The sequence below is a fragment of the Nannospalax galili genome, unplaced genomic scaffold (assembly GCF_000622305.1).
Source record: "Nannospalax galili isolate Female #2095 unplaced genomic scaffold, S.galili_v1.0 scaffold1234, whole genome shotgun sequence".
Lineage (NCBI taxonomy): Eukaryota > Metazoa > Chordata > Mammalia > Rodentia > Spalacidae > Nannospalax > Nannospalax galili.
Window position 1 is genome coordinate 1,580,188 of NW_008334665.1, and position 20,938 is coordinate 1,601,125.

The 20,938-nt window shown below is 44.3% G+C and overlaps 1 protein-coding gene across 1 annotated transcript in view; it reads left to right on the forward strand.

Moving 5' to 3' along the window:
- LOC103731132 (CUB and sushi domain-containing protein 1-like) overlaps positions 1-20,938 on the forward strand; it is a gene marked incomplete at its 3' end in the record, with an annotated part of 1,440,296 nt that overhangs the window by 424,425 nt on the left and 994,933 nt on the right. The gene's annotated exons all lie outside the window — the stretch shown is intronic.

A 20,938-nucleotide genomic window follows, 5' to 3' on the forward strand; every position in this document is an offset into this window, starting at 1 on the left:
TCCTCCTCCCCTTCCTCCTTCCCCTCCTCCTCCCTTCCTCCTCCCTTCCTCCTCCCTTCCTCATCTCCTTCCCTCTCTTATTTGGAGATTGAAAAACAGGTTACATTTTCTCAAATAATTATTTTGGAGTAGATTGAAAAGTTTGCACTTTGACCCGGGGCCAGTGTGTAGGAAGGGTTTAATTGGCCTCCTCAGCAGAAGACATGGACTTTTTGAGATAACAAAAAATACTGTCAAATTCTTCTAAGATGCACTGTGACACTGTGAACACTTGAATCCCAATGACATTCAGAGAATAGCTTCTATCTGGTACATGTATAGATGGAATGTGACAAAATGCCTCACATCTTGACTTTCCATTCTTTAATCGATAATTATTTAAAATAGTTTATTTATTGTTTTTTAACGTGTAATACTGTATCGCCTGCATGTATTTAAGTGAACCGTGCTAGGCAATGCCTACAGAAATGAGAAGAGAGTGTCAATTCCCCTGGAGCTGGAGTTCTGAACTATTACTGGCCACCATGTGGGTGGTGAGAATCAAACCTGGCCCTTCTTCAAGAACAGCCGGTGCTCTTGACTGCTGAACCATCTCTCCAGCTCCCTTTACTGGATTTCTTTTTAGTAATTTAGCAGTTGGATGACTTATATTAATTTAGTTTGGGGGATTTTAAGGTTAAGCATCACATCTGATTCATAAACTGAGTCTCTGTGTCTACTGTGGCACAGAAAGCTTGGATGCTTCATTGATCCAGGTCAGTACAGACAACAAATAAGACATGGAAAAATTCCCAGTGTGGTGATGAGCACAGAGAAGCATCCTGAGCGGCTACGTGTACATTCTGAATCTGGCTTCTGGGACATTTCTGCTGAGGTCATTGCCCTCAGCTCTGTGCCAGGGAGAACATTGCTGTTTTCAGGACACATCAGTGGGTGGAGGTTAGTGCATGTTCTCTGCTACTTTTAGAAAATAGAAGAAACTCTTCTACCTTGCTCTAGCGTGAGAACAACCTTGTTTATGGCAGAAAGTCGATCAGTGCGTGTTAACTGATAATTCACCTGTTGTCTTAAAGTTTAATGCATTCATTCTCATGTTTAACATTTTCACTTTATATTTTTTTATAACCCAGGTCTCTGATTTCTTTGAATAGTAAAATTTTGATACACAGGATGAGATTTGTTTTCCAATATAATGCTTTGCATTTATTTCTTGGGAATATTTCAGAGATCTGTTGTTTATTCATTCCTAAGGGAAGACAAGACAGATTCCAATATCAGAAGGTACTGAATTCTCAAGTTCCAACATCCACCACATGTGCCCAGAGGAGGCAAGGGGAAGCCATTCAGACTGGGGACACCTCCCATGTCTAGGGAGTGCTGAGGGGAAGTCAGCATTGGACAGGACATCATTGTTCATGTTCAGAAGGAGCTCAGAGGTCACATGCCTCTTAAGGACCACAGAAAGGATGGAGAGAAACCTCTCTTCACCATAGTGAAGATTTGATGGCCTCGTGGCTTGCTAGTAATATTACCCTGTAGAACTTGTAATGCTAATTACTCTTGCCTTTATTTCTCCTTCACATCTCCCATTCATGATTCAAGGACTTTCTTCTTCCCTTAGAGACAAGAGTTATGCAATTTGGGAGTCTTTTAGATAGACCCACTGAAGGGGTACTCCAGTTGCCTCACCCTGCATCCCTGTTCAGCATGGAAGAAGCCAGAGCGGTCTGTGTCCCTATTCCTTATTGGCAATTTGGGTAATCCCTTCAGAGGGTGGCGTGGTATGAATAGGAGGTAGAGGCCAAAACTGTTAAAAGTAATTGGGAGCTTGTATCTAATCCTTAAAAGATTTTAGGGTTACCTCTTCAGAGGGGGGAATGTTGGAGGGGAGGGAATAGGCATGGATTTGATCAAAACACCTTATATGCATGTATGAAATTTTCAGTAAAGTTTTCGTAAAAATTAAAAAGAAATTATCCTGTGTACACTGGTATCATTTTAGTTCCTAATATTTTATTTATTCCTCTAAGAACTCTATGGCATGAGTAAAGGGGAAATTACTTATCCATTATCCAAGCAGTCCTCTGAGAGCCCTGCACTGTGGACTGCCCCCAAGGTCTGGGTCACAACTAGAATTACCCCATCCATTTCTACTATCATTCTATTCTGTGGCTGATGGTAGAGAACTAATTTCACACTCTGTCCATGTGTGTGTGAAGGAAAACTGTCAAATATCTGCCCACACTTCTATTCTAATGACAGATAATTTTAGTATTTATTTTGATGGGTTTTTATAACTTGGACACCAGGGTAGATAACGCAAAGCAAGACAATCTTCTAGAAGAAAGAACTAGAGCAAAAATCACTCTCAAAAACCAGCAACTCATTCTTTGCTTAAAGTTTCTGTCTTTTTATGGCGCACATAAAGGTCAAGTTTTGACCAGATATTCTGTAGTCTGAGCACTGATTCCAAACTTGTCTTTGTGTCTCCCAGAGGAGACTCAGCATGGAACAGGTTTTATACCTGTTCTGAAATAGTAAACATACCAGATCACTATCATCATAAGCGACCATGAAAAGATGCTTAATACGATGAGGATTAGCCCACGGCCGTCTAGTGAAAGCTGGCCACTTCTGCTTCCTGAGCCACTGCAGCATTCGTGAACCTCTCATCTCAAATGCAAGCCAGCTCCAGCACTTGGTGGACATGATTAATTCTTTATTCTCCGTGCCAGGGTTCTCTGGGGTCAAGTGGTGACTGCAATGCTGGTCCCTGGCTGTGTGGTATCGAACTGGTGACTTGGAGCAGTGGAAGGCTCGGATAGGGCCCTGTGTACCGAACTGTTCAGGAAGGTTTTCCGTTCTAGGTGACCCACTGCTTTTTTCTTATCTCACAGATGTCATGCCACAGCTGAAGACAAATGCTTCCTTACAGGGAGATGTGTGGTATGTAGAGTATGGGCCTGATTTAGTCAGCTGCCTCAATAGTTAGGGTTTCATAGCAAGTGGAAGACCAGACCATGGAAACAAAATTACCTCCAACTTGTGGTCGGACTGTTACCTTCCCTGTGCTACATTGTTTTCTCTCAAAGAAGGGGATTTGAAACTTACTGCTTCAGAATTGTCATTCTTGTGAAGTTTGAGATTCTTCATATAAGAAGGGTTAATTACATATTGTTAATTCACCTATGGTAGGTCTTTTCACTCTCTGGTAATTTTCTTGCTCTTCTTACCTGGAAGATGAGGTTTGTCCCAACCTTTCTGTTTTCTGACCCTTGTTGGTTTTTGTTGACTTGAAGTTGGGTTTGGCAGCACATAAAGGTAATCCCAGTTAGGACATTGAACTAGGAGGATCGTGAATATGAGACCAGCTTCAGTTACAGAGTAATAGCCTGTCTCAACCATTATAAATACACTACTAGATAAAAATTGACTTGATTTCCAAGATTGATGAAAACTGGGAGGCCAAAGTGTGGGTGACCTGGGTGCTGTCTTGATGATCATCTGAGAAGGTCAAATCTGCAGGGTGTGCTAGTGCTGGGACTCTGCCTCCCACCCAACGTTCTGTTTCAACATCTCTCCAGTCACTACTTTCCAATCCTAAGAACTCAATGGAAATTGCATGTACGGGACTAGGGAGAACACCCAGTCAGTAGGATCTGCATATGAACCCCAGAACACACGCATCAGAGCTGGGTTTACTGGCCTGCAATCCCATTCCTGGAGAGGTGGAAACAGGATCCCTGGGGCTTGCTGGCTGGTCAGACTTGCCTACTGGGTGTGCTGTAGGCCTATCTCAAAACTCAAAGGTGGATGACCTCTAAAGGATAACAGTTGAGGTGTTCCACTAGCCTTGTCACACATATGCATGTGCAGCCCCCACACACTAACACACAAAGGTGCACACACACAGATGAATGTGCTGTAGGCCTATCTCAAAACTCAAAGGTGGATGACAGCTGAGGTGTTCCACTAGCCTTGTCACACATGTGCATGTGCAGCCCCCACACACTAACACACAAAGGTGCACACACACAGATGACACAGACAGTTTTTCTTCATGCTAGGAGCTAAGGGACACAATCTCCCAGATAGAGCTGTCCGACTGTTCTGATCCCTTTCTTTTCTTTTCTTTTGACTGTTCTGATCCCTTTCTTTTTCTTTTTTGAGGATCTGTCAGACAGTAAAGTGAAAATGATCGCTCTGTCCTATTTGTACATTTCTATCATTTGTCACTGCTCTGCTAGACAAGGAAGAAATAGTCATCCATTAAACCTATGAAGTAGAATTTTCTTATATAAATGCAAATTTTTAAGAACACCATATAAATGCAAAAGCTATATCAGTCTCTATAAAACACAAGCAGCGTACGCCATTCCCTGTAAGTATTCATGTCAGCACCATTTAAGCTTTTTCTCTCTGGCACACAGCTCATTTCCCATTGTCTACCTGGACTCATTCTTCTGGGAGGAGCCCGTGCTGTTCCCAGCTGTCTCACCCTGTGACCCCACAGCTGTAATTCTGACTTTCCTTGTTACATGTTAATATTGTTATAGAGGAAAACAAAATTGTAGGGACCGGGGAGATAGCTTGGTCAGGAAAGTGCGTGCCAAGCAAGCATGAGGATCTGGATTTGATCCCCAGAATCCGCTGCAAAAGCCGAATGTGGCGATGTGCACTTGTAGTGACAGCATCGATCGCGCAGGTGCAGGCAGAGCCCTGTAGCTCCTGAAGAGCCAGTTAGCCTCGCCTAACTTGTGAGCTCCAGGCCAATGATGAGACCCTGTCCCAAAATAAACAAAGCGAAGTCTCCTAAGGAAGGACACCTGATGTTGACCTCTGATGTGTGTGAACATGCACTGACCCACACACGTATGCCTGCACACACACGCACACACACAGAGGTAGAGATGGAGAGAGACACACACAGATTTGTGAGTGTAATTGTTTCTTGGTCTCCACAGGAGTTGGCCAGTCTTCCCTCTCGCCCCCAGAGGCTCAAGTCTGCTCTCTGAAGTATTATTTACATAGAAGGCACACGCCACACGTACCCTCCAAACACTCAGGTGATCTCAATGTAAATGCTGCGCAGTCATAGTGCTGTGTTGCTCAGGGAATAACGGTCAGAATGTGAGCGCACTTAAAAAGCAGACACTCTCTTTTCGTGTATTTTCTGCCTGTAGCTGGTTAATGCTACAGATATGGAACTTGTATAGTTCTATTTTTATTGGAGAATTAATTTCATAGGTGGTCATTATAGAATGGATGGTGATAAAAATATAAATCAGTGTGCTGGATAGCTTTAGTGTCAACTTGACACACCTGGGTTGAGGGAGCCTCAATTGGGGAATTGCCTCTATTGGACTGGCCTGTGGCCATGTCTGAGGGGCATCTTCTTGATGAGTGATGTGGGAGGGCCCAGCCCTCTGTGGGTGGTGCCACCCCTGGGCATGTAGGCCTGTGTTGCATAAGAAAGCAGGCTGAGCAGGGGCCAAAGGAGCAATCCAAAAAAAAAGTAAGCAGCATTCCTCCATGGCCTGTGCTCCAGGTCCTGCTTCAAGGTTCCTGCCCTGAGTTCCTACCTTGGGCTCCCTGATGAACTGCATGCGACCTGGAAGATGTAAGACAAATAAACCCTTTCCTCCCCAAGTTGGTACTGGTCAGAGTGTTTTTTCACAGCAATGAACAACAAACTAGGACAATCAGTTAAAAGAAGAGCTAGCTAGATTTGAATTTCATGATCCCAAGTCCCTCAGATCCAAATCCAGTGAACTCGCTCATCCTATGAAATCTAGCTCAACTACATCCACATCCTACACCATGGGGCCTCCTTGTCTGTAAGGAGAAGGGAACTTCTCTAGGGCTTACACAGAACATTACCCAGACTATCTTCAATTTACTGTGTGTGTTGCATTAGCTTTTGAACATATATTTTACATTAATTTTATACTTTCGTTTTCATCAGTGAACCTTCAGATAATCAGCTCAGGAGATATTTTCTTGATCTTCTGTGGTTTGTCAGGCAGGCACTATGTTTGCATTGAATAATGAAATAAATATTTAGTATGCATAGACCTAATACTTTACTGGGGAACCATAGCTATTAAAAGGAAATGCTTTAATGCTTTGATGTCAAAATGGAAACAGTCAGACTAATAAACAACAGGTTGTAATAAGAAATATGGATCTATATTTGGAGATGAATTCTTGGTGTGGTGGTTTGAATGAGAACGTACCCCATAGGCTCCAAGTATTTGGACATTTTGTCCCCAGTTGGTGGCCTGTTTTGGAGGGTTTTAGGAGGTACAGATTTGCTGGAGGAAGCTCAGAACTGGGGGTGGGGTTTGAGAGTTCTTATGCCTTTCCAGACTTTCCAGTCACTCTTTGCTTCCTGCACCTACTTGAAGATGCCATCGCTCGATTTTCTGCTCTGGCCACCACTGTTGTCATGCCTCCCTGCTTCCATGAACTCCAAACCTCTGAACCATGAGCCAAATAATCTTCCTTCTGTAAGTTGCATTGGTCATGGTGTTTTATGACAGCAACAGAAAAGTAACTAATACAGAAGTTGGTACTAGGACTGGGGTATTGTTATGAAGAAACTGACCATGTGGGGCTCTGTGGAGGAATGTGGAAGACTTTGGAAGCTTGGACTGGAAAAGCAGTTGAGTTCTATAAGCAGAACTTCACACAATGTTCTAGTAGGAGCCTGGAAGAGGTGCTGAGGATGAAGTAGTCCTGGAGGGAAAAGGACTTAAGCAGTAACTAGATTTAGGTGAAGCATTTGGCTGCAGGCTGTCCCCAGCCCCAGAGCTTGCCTGAGGCTAAGTTGAAAATTAATGGACTAATTTGTTTGGCAGAGGAAATTTCAAGACAGTCTCATGCAGAAATGGTGGTGTGGCTATTAATGGTAAACAGTATACAGTCTGCGGTGAAAAGGAGCAAATGGGACAGAAAGAATTGCAGAATTTATAGTTTGGGTGGGAAAAGAGCACTAGGAAGCCTCACGCTGGAGTGGAGCACGTGCTGAATGAGAGTTTGTCTTTGATAAGGAGATGAAAGCCATTAGGGAGAGGCCTAGGGACTTGTACTTGAACAATGGAAAGTGAACCCTCAGCGCAAGACCACACACACCTTCCAAAAGGGAAATGCCAGAGTAGTTTTCTGATCCTAGAAATCCACAACACAGACAAGGTGCTACTGTGAATGAAGCAGGCCAGGGTCCATCCCAGGCTGGAAGCTGGAACTTGGTAGTCTTGTTCATGTGGTGCTGGCTTTTAGATGCATGGAAGACGCAAGAGTGAAGAGGTCCTTGGTGCTTGCTCTGCAGTTCCAGAGCGCTTCTGAGGCCAGGCAGCTTGTGGATGATATGTCCATGCATGAGCAAGCCCTGACAGGCCATTGTATGAAGGCGAATCCTGGTTGGCCATGGAAACTCCAAGACACAGGCGATGCTCGAGCCCTGAGACATCTGCCAAGGAGAGCTGCCTACAGGGAGTGGTACCAGTCCAAGAGAGAGCTGCATGCTGTATGCAGCAAGGCCGTTTGGAAGTAAAGTCCTAGAGCTTGGGCTTGGAGCAGGATTTGATATTTGCCTCTCTGGTTTTTGGCCTTGTTTTGGTCTAGTATGTCCTTCGTATGCCTCCTCCCTTCATTCTGGAATGGGAATATGTATTCAGTTCCATTGTGTGTTGGAAGTATGTAATTTATCTTTTGATTTTTATAGGGGTTTACAATGAAAAGATTTCCTTGAATCTCAGAAGAGACTTTGGACTCTGGAATTTTAAATACTGATGAGGATGAAGCCTATGAGGACTTTTGAAGGTCACCTAAATGCATTTTGCGTTTTATATGGTCATGAGCCTGTGGGGGCCAAGGTGTAGAATGTGGTTCCAAGTACTTGGACATTTTCCCCGGTGGGTGGCGCTGCCTTTGGAGGCTTTAGGAGGCGTGGCCCTGCTGGAAGAAGCACCTCTCCGGAGGTGGGCTTTGAGAGTTCTCAAGTCTTGCCAGATTTCTAGTCACTCTCTGCTTCCTGTACCGCTTGAAGATGTGAGTGCTCAGCTTTCTGTGTTGGGTACCTTCGCCACCATGCCTCCCCACTGTTAAGTACCCTCATCCCTCTGAAACTGTAAGACAAATGAACTCATTGCTCTGTAAGCTGCTGGGTCATGGGGTCTTTTCACAGCAACAACAAAGTAACAAGGCACTTGATATTCTAAATAATGTTAAAAATATGGGCGTGGAGATTGTGAACAGTGGGTTGCAGAAGCACAGAACTAGCTCATGGAAAATGGGGTTGTACATGTCTGCTTAGTCTCTGCACCTCAGGAACATTCACATTCGAGGACAAAGCACTTTGCTTTTAGATTATGCCAAGTGCCGTTTTTCAGTTTCAGTATAAAATACTGGTTTTATGTTTCCCTCTCACCATAACTAATTTTTGTTTCTCTTATACCTTCAAAAATTAGAATGTAGGGTAGGGGATATAACTCAGTTGTTACAGTGCTTGCCTAGCAGGTACAAAGTCCTGGATTCCTTTGCCAGCACTGTATAAAGCAGGCATTATGTGCACATGTCTATAACCCCGGCACTTGAGAGGTAGAGGCGAGAAGACCAGAAGTTCAAGGTCATCCTTGAGTTTGAGGCCAGTCTGGATGCATTGGGCCATGTCTCAAAAAAATTGTATATCACTGGTCATAGTAGTACATACCTTTAACCCCAGGACTTGAGAGGCAGAGGGAGGCAGATCTCTGTGAAACTGAGGCTAGCCTGGTCGACATAGTGAGTTCTGGGCCACACAGTAGGGCTGCAGAGAGACCCTTTCTTGGAAAAGGAAACAGGTATTAGAATGGAATATAATTGTTAGGAAGTTTTTTAAAGAATCACTGGTTGCCTTGGGAAGATCCCTTTAGCTCTGAGGATGCAACCCTAAGGCGCCTCTCCCCCCACTCCCCTGGGCTGCTGTGGGGCAGTGCTGCTCTTCTGTGCCTGTGGGAGAGATGGAGATGCCAGGTCCATGGAGCCCAACTGCATAAACATCATTAGTGCCAGCCTCAGTCATCTTATACTGTGTGAAGTCGTAATTTCCAGAAAAATAAACTTCAGAATGCTTCACAACACTTTTTTATGACTGTTCACTTAACAGTTTCAAGCAAGCTGCACAGTGTTGTTCTGCCTTTAAAAGATTAGCCATCGATTCAGTGGCCATCATGGCATGAACAGAAACTTAGATTCTATTAGAGTTATGTGAAATACTCTAAAACATGCAAGTGCCATGTCTTCTCTTACAAGGATGCAAGATCCCTGTTCATTCAAACACTTTGAACTACAGAACGTGTGTAGCTTTTGTGTGTTGCAACTACCGCATGTGTGTTTTTCATAATCGTTTCATAGCGATGTTTTTGTTATGTGCATTCAAGGCCGACTTTGAACATGATGACTTGAAGCACTGAGGCATCCTCGTTCTACAAACAGATTCCCTTGGAATAGTGAATGTCTCCCCTTTGAAAATGTAAATCCCATTGAACTTGAATAGTGTGTTACCCCTTAGATGGCTAAAGGATCATGTACATGAGATATATTAAGCATTGTGATAAAAACACAGCTAAATGAAATTCTTTAGACTAACATGTTAAAAGGAGTTAGGAGCCCATAGACATGAAGCATTTTCTGTTCCACAGCTGTTTAAACTGCATTTAAACATCCCTCTGAATTTATAGCTGAGGCAGCTTCTATCTGTGTAATTAAGGGGCTACCCCCAAACCTCCCAAGAAGAATCTAGAGACCAGAAAATCAGTATTGAAAGGCTTGGGCTGCTGGGATCTCAAGCTGGCATTTACGTTACTCTGTTAATCTAACACTATTTGGTAACATGATTTAGAGTGTGTAGACCTGGGCTACAGCACCAGTTTGTCTCATAAAGAGAATTAGCTCCTATGCAGAGATGGGTGAGCAGTTGCTTCTTTTTCTTTTATTTGAAAATCTATTGTAAAATCGGAGCACAAATGGAAGTCGTGTATTCATAATGAAATGTAGAAAAAGAGATCTGGAGAATTAGCTTTCTGATCTTGGACCCTACTTGATGAGATATTCAGTTTCTCTTCTCACAGGATCTTCATTTTTCAGAGGGAAAAGCAACAAACAGCAGAGTAAATTAATGACCTGGAGTCAGAGACTGATGTTTTTATTACAGTCTTACATTTCGGGCCAGTGAGATGGTTCAGTAAGTACTGATGAGGTGAGCTCAGTCCTCTGGGACCCACAGAGTGAGAAGAGAGCAGACTTCCCCAAGTTGTCCTGTGACATCCACATGTGCTCTGTGGCCCACATCTCCCCCACATACACGCATGCCCAAACTAAACCAACCTAAAAATGTTACATCTGTACCCATCTTTGTGGTACTGAAGAGGGACTGATGTTCCATGTCCTGTTCAAAACCATCATGTTTATTAAATACCTCTTGAGTTGATAAATATCCAGGTTTAATTGAGTCAATCTAAGGAATAGGGACTTCTCCAGTAGGTGGCCATGACTTGCAAAGACCTACAGTATTCTTCACTGGATTGGATAATTTGAGAGCACCCTGGGAGGCAGCACCACCAGTCAGGGGTCTAGGGAAGACCAGAGTCCCAAGTATGGGGCCACTGCGTGGAGGGACCTCCCTAGGTAGCAGAGCTGCTGGACTCTTGTTTGTCGCTTAGGGTTGTGGGGTGCCACATGACTCAGTATGTGGGAACCTGAGGTCAGTGTCCACATGGTGAGCACATCTTAAGGCCTCACTCCACAGCTCTCTCTGCACAGGGCTTCCTTATGTCCTCTTTGTCTGTCCACACCCGGCCTAGTGCCCTTCTTAATCTCCTTTTATCGGGACCCTGGTCTTCTTGGCCTCATTTAACTTTATCTCCCCAAAGCACTGTTTCCAGACACAGCAGGCTGCCCATTTCCTGTGGGACTCGAACCCCTGCATCTGAACTGGGGGTAGAACTCAGTCCTGATAGGATCTTAGGGTGTCATCCCCCATCTTATCGATAGGTACCAGCTGTGGCATGAGGTTTTGCAGGGTATGAAAAGCAAACCGCTAAATGGCTAAACGTCTGCTACCTGGGGCTATTTTTTAATTAATCGCCTATGGACAGATGTGAGGCTGCTGCCAGTGGATCTGTGCGTTGATGGCTCTCGGCCTACAGTGCAGAAATAAATAGCACATGGATCCGCATGCAAAGGCCTGGCTTTCCACTTACATTTTGCATCAATGAAGGCCCTTCATAGCAGAGTGGGAATCTGATTTCAACAGAGCAAGTCCCCAAAGTTTCTCTTTCATTTTTGCAGTGCAGAAATAAACAGCACGTGGGAATCTGATTTCAACAGAGCAAGTCCCCAAAGTTTCTCTTTCATTTTTGCTCCTGTTACTACTGATATCCTTTAGATGTCTTCCTAACGTGACTTCACCCAGACTCGAGTTTTACTGGTGGTCTTCTTGATCAGTTTTGAATAAGCATGTGGATTCTTTTTTTTAATATTTATTATTTTTATTTTATGTGTATGCATGTATTGCTTGCATATATGCAAGTGCACCTATGTTGTGCAATGCCCATGGAGGACAGAATGGGATGTTGGATCCCTTGGAACTGGAGTTACGGACAGTAGTTAGCTGCCATGTGGGTTCCGGAGTTCAAACCCAGGTCTTCTGTAAGAACAGTGTTCTTAACCACTGAGCCATCTCTCCAGCCCGCATGTGGATTCTTAAATAAAACTCTGCATTACATTAATACCAATTTCTAGATGTTTTTCTGAAGGCAGCTCAGGTACTGACCTTCCTCAGAGAGCTACATTGGTGTCCACAAATGAGAGTTCCCTCTCTCCCAGGTCTGCCGTCTCCAATATCTCTGCTGCTCATCACAGACCCACACTGTGCATGGTGGCTGCTCTTTTGCAGAGGTGATTTATCTATATTTGAGCCACATCACATGAGTGCCTGTGACCTCTGCCTATAGCATTTCCCACCAGAGGATCCAGAATATCACAGATGCTCAGTCAACGTGACCGAATGAAGGATTCAGTGGAAAGAGGGAAGGGGATCCATGAAACAAAGGCACAATCACAACCACGCTTCAGGCCAGAGGGTTCCTGTCTAGAACATCTGCAATCACGTAAGAAGTATTTGTTTTCTGGACTTGGAGAACAGTAACGAAAAATACCTTTTTTATTAAGAATGGAAAAGCTACTATAGAAACTTATTTCCACAGAGGCTGAGGAGACCTCCGTCTCACTGGTAAGCTCTTGTAGGGAATTATTTTGGAGTGGTTTAGTGCACATTGCTTTCTATCCGGCTTTGCTTTGGTGGTTGTTGGTTTGGAAAAGGAGGTCGACTCTCTGCACTGCTACAAATGGAAAAAACAGGACCAGCTCGATACCCAGCTCTAAAGTGTGTTTCACGAAGTCTCCGAAGGGACTTAACACTGCCCATGCGCTACTCACCACAACTGTTCTTTGAACAAGTCACTAATTTAAAGTTTCACTTCTTTCACGTCCGTACCTCCCTGCTTTAGGCAGCTGCGATACCTCTTTTTAGTAAGCAGGCTTGATATCATTTTATTATTTTTTAAATTAAGGAAAATCAGGTTTATGAAAGTTGATTGGATCAAAAGGTGCCAGACCTGAATGTTCAGTTGGACTTTGCCTTAGGTTTTCTGATTTCCTAGCCAGGTGTGGTCACCCCTCTTACCAATTCCCAAAGTGTTGGCTTTTGAGAGTAAACTAAGGTGCTGAATGAACATGCGTGTGTCAGTCTCCTGTCCTCGTTTGGTTATGGGCCATAGCATGGTGTAAAGCCTGACAGTTTTCTTCCGAACTCATCCCTGGAAATTCCAAACTCATGTGGCTGTGAGTAGAACTGTAGCCTCAGGGGAAGCTCTTTGTCCTCTCAGGGTAAGAAGGCTGCGCTCTGAGCTCCGATCCTAATGATCTGCTGCAAGCTGTACCTGCAGAGGCAAATCTCCCCTCCAGAAAGACTCATGACAAGTGACTGGCTGTCTGCCAGCACAGAGCAGTTCCCACAGGGGAACCAAATCTGCCACCACCTTGATCTTGTTTTTAACCTCCAGAGTGATTAGGAAATGCCTATCTGCTGTTTAAGCCATGAATCTCCTCGTCATTTTCCTGGCAGCCAGAGCAAGTTAAGATAGAGGAGAAACCTCTCAGATTAAACAGGGACCAGGTGGTTGTGACAGTCATACCAGTCATGGAAGTTTGGGAACCCGGGACATCAGGGTAAGTCATCAGGGACAGCAGTGAGTCAAAGCTGTCAGGTTCGGACCAGTCCCACCTAGTGACTGCTTGCGTGGTATGGAGAGTAGTCTTCCTGAGAACACAACCCAGCTAGTATGCCCTACCATGGGTAAGGGTAAGGTCTCATCAGAAATTTATACAATTTTGCCAAAGTATCCAATGTGTTTATGTGTGTGTGTTCTTTCATAAATAATGTTTTTATTGATTCCCTGGGAATTTTATAAAATGTTTATGATCATATTCAGACACTCCCGATCTCCTCTCAGATCCACGCCCACACCCCTAGCCCCCACATTTCAAATTCTCTATTATATTTTTAGGCCTATGGAGACTAATTTGTGTTTTCCAAATGTCCTTTGGTGTGGGTCCATCTCCTGAACCCTGGTCAACCTACACAGCATTACCTTCTTAAAGAAAACCGAGCCTCCCTCTCCCAGCATCTGTCAATGGTCAATTGCTGCCCAGCTACGGCTGGTGTGAGTGTGCTCTTAAGATGTCACAGAAAACTGAACGCTCTCCCATCATGTTGGCATGTAGATGAAGCCTTTATTTCCTTCTCTTGTTTTATTGCACTTGCTATAATGTTTAAAACTGTGGGGCACCCTTGACTTGCTTGGTATTCTTTAAAAGAAGCTTTGAATTTCTTACCAACAAGATGGTATCTATACATCTTTTTCCCTGGATCATTCTTTATGAAAGTGCTGAAATTCCTCGCAAGTCTTAGTTCCTCAGAGTTTAATGAACACATACAACACTTTAATCAAATGCTTCCCATCATCTGTAATGTGCAGATAGGATGGGTACATTAACTGATTTTTTTCTCACTGTGTATTTTTGTTGAACTTTTGTGCATTTCACACTCTTTATCCTGATCATATTTAGAGCTTCTCCCATAGCTGTGCTTCCCCATAGCCCACTCTCAGGATTTCATGCATCTGTCATGTATTCTAAAGGCCTTTCCAGTCACGTGTGTGTTCTCAGACGTTCCTCAGTGCCAGTTCACCCACTGGAGTCTAGTCAGTCTATCTAGTGTCACCCCCTTTGAAAAGATCAACTCTCTCTCACCCTGCAATAATTAGCTGCCAATAGTTCCTTGGTTAAAGTTGGGGCCTCCTACCCGTTTCCCAAATTCTCTGCTGGGTTTTTGTCTGGCAGAGTTTGCATGGGTCTTGTACACGCTGTCATCACTGCTATAAGTTCATATGAGCAGGTTCCCAGAGCTTGGAAGACTCGGTTTCCTTGTGGCACCATCCCTGGCTGTTACAATTGTTCATCTTCCTCTTCTGCAAAGGTTCCTGAGCCATATGTGGGTGAGGTTTAATGTTCAGCAACTTGCACTAATTAGATTTTTTAATTTTATTTATTTTTTACTCTTGAGTGCATTGCCTGCATATGTGTAAATGCACCCATATTATTCAGTACCCACGGAGGTCAGAAGAAGGTGTAGGATTCCCCAGAGCTGGAGTTACAGCCAGTTGTAATCTGCCATATGGGTGCTGGGATTCGAACCTGGGTCCTCTGTAAGAGCAGTCAGTGCTCTCAACTGCTGCACCATCTCCCTAGTCCTACATTAACTGATTTTTTTTTAATGCAACATTTACTTTTCACACCTGGGATAAATCACAGCTGGTACTCTCACTTAAAATCTCCATCACTGTGTAATTTTAATGCATTACAGGAATGATTTTGTTAATATCATGTTAAGTATTATATTTTTTTACAATTTATTTTTCAAAATTTTCAGTGAACATCATACATAAGTACAGTTCTCATATCATTCCCATCCTCCCAGACCCCCAACCCCTCCCAAGTCCCCCCAGTTCCTCTCAATTTCCTGTCCCTCTCCTTGATTATTATTGTTACATATACAGTTTTCTTATGTTTGTCTGGTTTGAGTTGTAGGTAAATGAAAATATCGGATAAGAATAACAAAACACTGCTGTATCGTAAAGCTGTTCTCTTGGCCCTCTGTAACCTGGAAACACAGGAGGGTTTTCCTCTCAGATTCTCTGTGAACCTGACAGAGCCTCAGGACCTGAATCTTGTATTTCAGGCAGGCCTCCTATGACTGGGTACCCTGGAGTTTCATGTCTCAGATTTGGTCAGACTGAGCCTCAAGCAATTGATTCATCAACACAGTTCAGGTCTGTCTTCCCCACTCTGGGTCTGCAGAGGTCGGTGCTCCTGTTACTGTCCCCCTTCTGTCACCTTTCCTCCAGTCTCAGGCACCACAAGGTGCCTGGTGCCTCCCTGAATGATCGAAGGAGGAGTTTGGACTAATTTTGTTCAGCTTCTCCTTGCTGTTAAAGTGTCAACTCTGCCAGACTGGACACGAGACCACCTCTCTGTCCCATCTAAAACAGTGGTTCTGCATAAGCCAGAAAACAGCCAGGCCGCAGGTACCGGTGCTAGCTTGTGTTCTCTGGTGTCCTGTGACGGTCAGAGTCTGCAGGGCTCTGCTCCAGGCTCTTCATGCTGCTGTGTGGGAGTCTCCTGCTAAGATGAGGCACCATGCAAACAGCTGCAGGAAGGTGTCTGATGCTGCATGCTGAGGCTCTGACACACACCCTTTGGGGGAAAGTTCAAAAGTGGCTCAGTACACGGACTGCTGTAAGGGAAATACAAATAAACAGATTCTTAAGGATTTGTAAAACTTCCTGTTGGCATTCTGTCCACATCTGGAGCTGAACAGCACGAGTAGCAAGGCTAAAGGATCTATGAGAAGCAAAGATCAAAACGGGGGAGCAGAGCATAGTGAAGGGCCTGTAAGTTTAGCCGCAAAATGTCTCCATTGTGAAAAAGAAGGGGAGGAAGGAGGGAAGGGAGCGACGAGGACTAGGGAGACAGGCCCATCTGCTGCCGGGAAGGCACCGTGAGTTCACGGAGGTGACCATCACATGAGCTACAAGAGGAAGCTCATAACTTGCTAGTTAGCTGGAATTCAGTTTCTTTGGAAACAACTTAGATAGCTTTCTCTTTTTCCAACTAAGGTGTTTCATTTTGTTCTCTGTGAAACTCCAAATCCTTAGATGTGAGTACATATCCTCCTGTAACCACAGGAGCCAGGAAAATGGAAAGGAACCACAGCGGGGGGTGGGAGAAAAGGAAAAGTGTGAAGCAGGCATTATCATGGAGAGAATGGGAAAACTGGGGCTCTTTAACTGAGGAAGGCTATTCAGCAGGAGAGAGAGGACAGAGATCCATAATCTTAGGCGGTGTGAAAAGCCAAAGGGAAGCGTAGTGTGTGATAAACCTAGTGAAAAATACAGAAATAATACGAATCTGAATGCATGTGCTTGACTCAAGGCTGTATAACAAAAATCAGAGTGCCAGGCGTGGGAAATACTGAGTTGTTGGTCGAATAGTCCAGGAGACTCCCAAAGTACCACAGACTATTGCCACATTCCTTGATTGCCTCCCTTGATTGCTGAAGACAGGACATCAGACACAAGACTTGGAGCAATTGATTTAGAACTGACCTGGAATTCTCTCCTTTGAAACCAGCTCTCAGGGTACCAGAGGATACCTTGCAAGCTGCCAAGGGAGAAAAACAGTCAGTGCTCCTACCCAGCTGTAATCCTACAGACCACAACAATGATTGGCCCTGCAAACTATCTCTATTGGTTCAGGGGTAGCAGTTTTTTCTTGGGGTCAATGAATAGCTGGACTAAAGACCTGGTCAGTAGGAGGGAACTCATGTGTGATACTGTAAACATAGGTTATAGACCTCAGAGAAGAACCTATTTTGATCACATCCCTAGATCAGTGTAATCCCTTACTATATGCTAAATACAAGTCCTTATATTCATAGACAAGTGTATCTTCCACCACTCAGCAAAGAAGTTTCTTTTTACAAGAGATGAGACTATTACAAAGTTCTACAGCTGGTCTAGGGCAAAGAATCAGTGACTGTGAGGTGCCAGCCCTAAGTGACATGTCCACAATGCAACTTCTACACCCGAGGCTCAGGAAGCATCCTGGAAGAGGGACAGAAAGAATGTAAGAGTCAGAGGGACAAGACACCTGCTGCTAGTTAATGCACTCTAGACATGATAGGGAAACTAGCCACGAAATCCACACAAGATGGTGGTCTAACAAGATCAGTACAAGGCAAAACCAGTTGAAATGCTGATGTAGAAGGGGAATTTCATGATGTCCCACGTCAAGTTGAAGAGCTACAGTCAATCAATGGATGCTGAGGGAGGGAGGATCTGCTTTCTCCAGGGATGAGCTCCTTAAGAGGTAATCCCAAGTGAGGAGCCTTAAACACAGGCACATACTAGCACCACCATATATGTATGTTAGGACACATGGGAGGAGTTGGATTGGGTGGGGACTGGGAGGGTTGGAAGTTAGGCAAAGGCATTACTCACGTGTGAAATTCTCAGGAATAAACATTTTTCAAGTTAAGAGGAGCTGTCCTGACCTGGGGAGTGCTTAGGAGCCTTACCTACCAGCACACAGCTTCACAAGGCAAGCACACAGCCTGTGAGGGAGGCAGGCACTGGTTCTCTTCGTACCCAGCAATGGAGTCCTCGGAGCAACTTAAGTTAAAGTGACATTTGCATGGGCATGAGGTGATGTGTCAGATGTGAGAGAACAGGGCAAAGCGCACCTCAGAAAAGTCCCCAGGGCATCATGTCCCTGCTGAGGATTATATACTGCGCCCAGTTTCACTCACAAGGGACGCGATAGTATTGGTTCATCCTGGGTGGAGGGCAGCACCTGTTTCCTCTTTAGCACCTGCTAATGGTCCCACTTATTTCCATTTCCTTAACCTGTTGTCCATCCATGTGGCTTCCTCGCAGTTTAGGGAAGTGGCCGGCAGATTACACTGTCCACTGACCCATCTATTGCTCAAGCTGGTGAGCTGTCAACCACACTGCCGAGCTCCTCATCACTGATTCTTCCTGCAACCACATCTTTAATCCAGCTTCTCTTTTCTTCCTGACTCTCCTCCTCTATCCTGACCTCACACTTTGGATACTGGGCCTTCTAACAGGAAGGTGCCAGGGCTGCTACCTTGCTTGCTCTTTCTGGAAAGCACGAGTGGATTCCGTGTCTCAGGAGGGCAAAACCAGGAACTGTTGCTCTTTGGACTGACTTCCATTTGCAGATGAAAACTGGCAAGTACTTAAGACCTGGCTACTCATCCTTCGGACCCCAGTGGTCCTAGGGCAGCTCAGACTGCCTCCCTCTTCACCTGTTGTCTGTGCCATTTGTCCTCACATACACACCCTATGTATGGGTTTCAGTCAGGCAGGATGCTGCTCAAACCTTCCAGAGAGCCTGCATTCCTAATAAAAAAGTGAAAGTTAATATTTTTAAATAGTTGCCATATCATGACTCACTGTTTTGACATCTCCCTGAAATAATCTGAGTGTTTTACATCTTTACATTTAAAGACATCTGACTATGCAAAGCAGCTAAAATCTGTTCTAGCCTAGAACCAGCTGCCTGTGACAAGGCTCACTAGCACAAGGGACTGCTAGAGAGAAACTTCCACACGACTCACTCAGCCAATGAGGCGGCGTCCCGCTCCTTCATTACCGTGGTGGGCAGTGGACTCTACAAACAGGAGGATAATATGATTTTTTAAAATTATTTGTTTTTTCTTTTTAAAAATATTTTATTATTATTATTTTTTTAATTAAAAGAAGCATGGTTTATTTACAGAAGAGTGGGTACCCCACATTTACGGTTGCATCGTAAGTCCATGCTCAAATACAGATCCTGTGACCTCCCAACAGCTGCACAAAATGGTGAGAGAGGTGCCTCTTTGTGTTCTCCGCTTATATATCCTTTGCCCCTGCCCCCACATGCAGCTAAGGTTAACTGATTGGGTGGGAGGGGTAACTGACACCCCTCCCCCTTGACTCCTTGATGAACGTGAACGTGGGAAAGAGATGTGAGTATAGCTTGCTATAGTGATTGGAGGACATTTCCAGTTAACACTCCATCCCTTCCTCCAGCTCTTACATTCTTTCCACCAACCTTGTCTGAAAAAGTCCCTGATTCTTGGAGGGGGTAGTAGGTGTGGGATGATCTTCCTCCCACTGTGGCAAGGCACTGAACTTTTGGGTCTCTACATCATCTGTCTTCCATAAGCTGTGCTTTATAATGTAAACAAGCTCACTGAGCCATGTGCTTCTCTTGTGACCTGGACTTATAACCTTGGTCCTTGTGGGACCTGCTTGCCTCCCACCCAACACACTGAATGAAAGTAGGTGTGCTTGAATTCACATATCAAAGGGCTGAAAGTGGCATGTTGAGAAGTTGCTTGACACTGTGTGTATGAGATATTTAGGTCTAGGGATCAAAGGGCAAGATTCTCTGATAAGACGAGGGTGGGCCCAAGCTTGTAGTTCCCCAATTCAGGCTGGAGAGACTGACTAAAAGTATGGGTGAGGTCTAGCCTGGATGCAGTTCTGTGAGGCATGAGAAGGAATAGGGCTCAGAGTATGGGAGTGTGGGCCCATTATAACTAATGCTGAGTCAGGCTGACTATTCAGGCATAACTGTAATGTGGCTTAGTAATGCTGCACCTCACCTTTCTTTTCTATTTCAGAAGTTGCACCTGCTCCTGTCCTGCTCTTGGCCCACTGCCTTGGACACTCCATTCTTTGCTCTCAATGCCTTGGCTGGCATTATTAATTTTCCAATTTCTGAAGCATTGTGTTCACTCTATCCTTATGCTCTAGGATCTTCCATTCTGAAAAATATTCCTCCCAATATTTTTCCCTCATGACTCAACATCTCATCCAGATACAGCATCATTGTTTGGCTCCCTGTCACAAAAATCTTGGAACTTATTATGTAGGAGTCCCCAGTTCTTTATTTTCTCCTCCTCTTCTTCTCATGGGCTTCAGTTCTTTACTGCCACTCCCCTACTGAGAACACCAGGCATCTCCACGAAGCTGTGGGAGGGCCATATTAATGCCAGTCTCTTGCCTGGCCTTTTAATTCCTCCGCCTCTACATCCCCCCAGCCCTCTGTGCCCTCAGGGGCTGGGGTGCACTGGGTCCTTTACTTTTCTGGGTCACTTTCTTTTTTAGTCACACTATTAACTTCTGTGATTTGACTTCACCTATTTACCAGAAACCTATCTTCCACATGAGAGTCTCTCTAACCCAGACAACAGAGTTCTGACCCCAGTGTTGGGGTGTTGGGCTATGATCTCCTCCCTCCTACCACAACAAGGGATAATCTGCAGATTTAACAACTTAGAATCTGCCTAGATATATTAGTTTGGAAACTCAGTTAAAAAAATGAAATGCTATTTGTGAAGACTATTTTTAAAAAAGACTTCTTATTAATATATTATTTTAGCATAGGAAGGTCATTTCCTACCACACAGCCAAGTGCATGGTTGTCTGTTTTAGTTTTAGGCTTCTTGGCTCTAAATTTCAGAGTGAAGTCAAGTCAACTAGAGTGCAAATTTTTCGTGTGTGGCCTGCCCTGCCTCTTCCGCTAATTTTGTATCTGGAAACACCTTAAATGGAAAAATATGTCCTCTTGGGTAAAAATAAGAAAAAAAATAGTGAACTGCATCTATGCTGTCTTGAAGGAGCATACATTTCTAGTCATTATGCTTTGTGGTCTAGAGTGGGCTCCAGAGAGAAAACAGAGGCAGGTGAAATGGGAAGTT